The sequence below is a fragment of the Dermacentor andersoni genome, chromosome 2, assembly GCF_023375885.2.
Source record: "Dermacentor andersoni chromosome 2, qqDerAnde1_hic_scaffold, whole genome shotgun sequence".
Taxonomy (NCBI): domain Eukaryota; kingdom Metazoa; phylum Arthropoda; class Arachnida; order Ixodida; family Ixodidae; genus Dermacentor; species Dermacentor andersoni.
In genome coordinates, this window is record NC_092815.1 from 160893032 (window position 1) to 160896494 (window position 3463).

Here is a 3463-nt window from a genome sequence, read left to right on the forward strand (position 1 = left end):
AGAAAGTGGATGGGGAAATGGCACCGCGGTATCTCAATTGGTAGAGCATCGCACGGGAAATGCGACGGTCGTGGGATCGTTCCGCACCTGCGGCACGTTTTTTCATCCACTTTAATTTCCATTTATTTATCGTTTCTTTATTTCATTTATTAGGCACAGGTAATTTCCTCTATGTTGTCCTTGGTGTCAGTGTTTGTTGGCTTCTTACGATATGAGTAATAAAAATCGGGCCCCTCGGTTAACCCCCTTTCTTGTCGTTCGTTTTACCAAGCACAACACAAACTACAAACACAAACTAAAAAACCTACTTGAAAAAAAAAGTAAGTTCGAAAAATTTTAATCAGAGTACTGTCATACGAGTACATATTCCATTTCAAATATTTTTGCTGTGCTGAAACAGCAAATGTTAATGTTTTCTACTTCACAACTTATTAGTTCGTTCTTGGTGACCGCGAGAGTTGGCAGAACTGTCCACACCAGCTACTATGTCGTGCGGAACGGTGTTGCTCACCGGAACGCGGAGGTTGCATCCTAGTTTTCTTTTTTTTTATTTTCTCGCATGTTTGTTCAGGGTATGGCGTGCACTTCACTTCAAATTTTGCGTCACCTAGCGCACGGCATTCATTGGTGAAAAGTGTCAGTGCAGGATCTTTGTTATCGTGCAAGTTCACGCTGCGGCAACCGACGCGCTGTGTCTCGTCGCGACGATAAATGCGGAACGCTCTGCGAAGAAACGTCGCGCTATGTTCGTTCATTCCTTAACAAAGGCACAGAGTGTCCGATGGGCAGAAAAATTATTAAGTCGAATGCTTTCTAAATGACACTGTGAGGTGATGTTGTCTGATAGCTGTTGGATTTGAATAGATGGTGTCGCACAGTTGAAAAAAAAAAAAAAACAGTCACAAAAGACAAGAAGAGAGGTTCACCTTTCCTCTTGTCTTTAGTCTTTCGTGACTGGTTTTTTTCCTTCAACTATGTACCAACTGGCCCGAATTTCAACCCTTCTGTCGCACAGAATTGCGACTGATTCTGCGAAAATGTTTCGCATATGTTGCTATACATAACGACTGTGCGCTGGCGATATTACTTTTCATCCATTGAAGCACGTTTTGCTTGGTCAGTTATATTTGTTGCATTATTCTAGACGAATAAAAGTGATGATGCATGCTTTTGAAACCTCTGTGGCAGTCATTTATTTCCATCCTATTCGCTCACCTTCCCAAGGAACCTGCAGGAGCAATTGCCGTCAATAACATCCTAGTCATGATCACATTATGACATACGTCACTCATGTAGTTTAATGACATGCTGGCGTTTCGACCGAGGCGAGTCGCAAGCTCGGCTCAGCCTCAAAAGAAAAAGAACTGCTGGCGTAGCAGTCCAAATGCCGGACGCTAAAGAAATTCACACATTCGCGCCAAGCACCATAAGATCTTGACGTCGCTGCCGCTTCAGGTTGTGACGTCACTTGTTTATATTTTTTTCTTGCTGTTACTTGTGCACCCGATACGTAGATGGCGACGGTTGCAACGAGCCGCCATTTCCTTGACATGTGGGTCTCTGTGGAAGCTTCGCCGGCTTCGCTACCAGTTTACATATATACCTTGTACTCGGCACGACATATAAACGTCCACGTTCACCGGCCTCGTTTGGGTGCGGCACCGCTACCAGAACGGGGTACTCACCCATGCTCACTTTTCCAGGTTAGTTACTTGAACCATTGCGCCTGTATTGAAAGCACTAACTACTGTTTTGTACCGGTGTCGTACCCAGCAGAACTGTGCGATAGGACGAAAGGTTACTTTTTGTTGTCGCATATTCGCGCTTCATTGCTTGACTTCTTACTGATTCTGTGTGGTCATATCGAAGAGAAAACCCGGATCCTTATGACAATGCTTTTACATCTATTCTTGATGTGATTAGAAGACTTCAGGCAGGGCACGCGGAATTACTGGATGAAGTAAGGGGCGTTAAAGAAAAACAAATAGCCACTGTCAGCGAAATCAAACGTCTGATGGACAGGGTATGTGCCCTAGAAACTACCATTATTTCCCCCAGCGGCACTACAACCAGTGTTTCGCCTAATAATAATGTTATGTCCGACATCACAATATAACTACAATCTATTCATTCAAGATGCGATAACGCTGGAAATAAATCTAGGTGTTCGAACTTGCTGTTCGAACTTGTTGTTCTTCGGCATCAGTGATGACCCTAAAGAAGACTGGCTAGTCTTTAAACCAAAATTAAGACTTTTGCTCAGAACAGCTAGCAATTGCAATTACCGGATCGCAATTCGAAAGAACCCACCGTAGAGGAAAGTTTGCTCCTGACAAGCAACGGCCAATAATAACGATCTTAGCTGCTGCTCGGAAACGTAAAGATTCAGGCTTTCTTATCAGCGAAGATTTTTCTGCTGCCACACGGCTGGCGCGAGAAACATATTCGTACATTACGCCAAAGCGGAGGATAAGTTCAGGTTGTCTCTTGACAAAATGCGCATGGATGGCAGGACTTATCTTTACGACGGTGGAACAGATTCCGTCGTCTCACGCAGCTAGCTAGCTCGAGAAACAGTCCCGCATACACAAACATTCGCTGGAAGAAATACATCGGTACCGTCTTTATCAGTAACTTTCGCTTATATTCGCAGCTTACTTCCGCAGCGTGACCACAAATATGTTCTTTCTTTGGTGATAACAACACAGATATTCTTATACTAACAGAAACCTGGCTGCACCCTGAGGTAAATAAGAGTGAAATTCTTCATGACAATAACACATATTGCATATATAGTCATAACCGCTAAGAAAAGAAAATCGGAAATGTTCTGATAGCCGTAAAAAAAAACGAAAAAAAAAACATTAGGTCATTTGTAGTTGACACACTTTCGCCACTTGAAATCGTCTGGACGGACTTTTGTCTCGTCTTTGACAAAGGCACTTATTGGTGTATGTCAGCGTCCACCGGACCACAGTCATTGTTTTGTTGACAATCTCCGCCATAGCATTGAAACGGCTATCTTGTTACCACATATACCTCTTTAGCGACTTCAGCTTTCCAGATATTGATTGGCCTTCTTTACCTACCGCTAACACTACATCCCATGACTTTCTAAATATGACTTTGTACTTAAACCCGTCTCAAATTGTTAACGATCCTACACGTGGCCCGAATACTTTCGACCTCTTTCTCAGCAGCGTTACTGATAGCATCGGCGACACTGCATATTATGATGACTTTAGCGATCACAAGTTAATGCAGTTAAGAGTGGGAAAGGCTCACAGGCACTCCTGTCGCGAAAATTAAAAAAGATACGTGACTACAATAAGGCTAACTACTCTCAAATGAACGCTGCTGTTGAAATCTTCTTTCCTCATACATTTCCGCCACGCTTTTCTTCTAGAACGGTTAATGAAAACTGGGTTCTTTTCAGGGATAAGACATGCGAGTTGGTCGACTT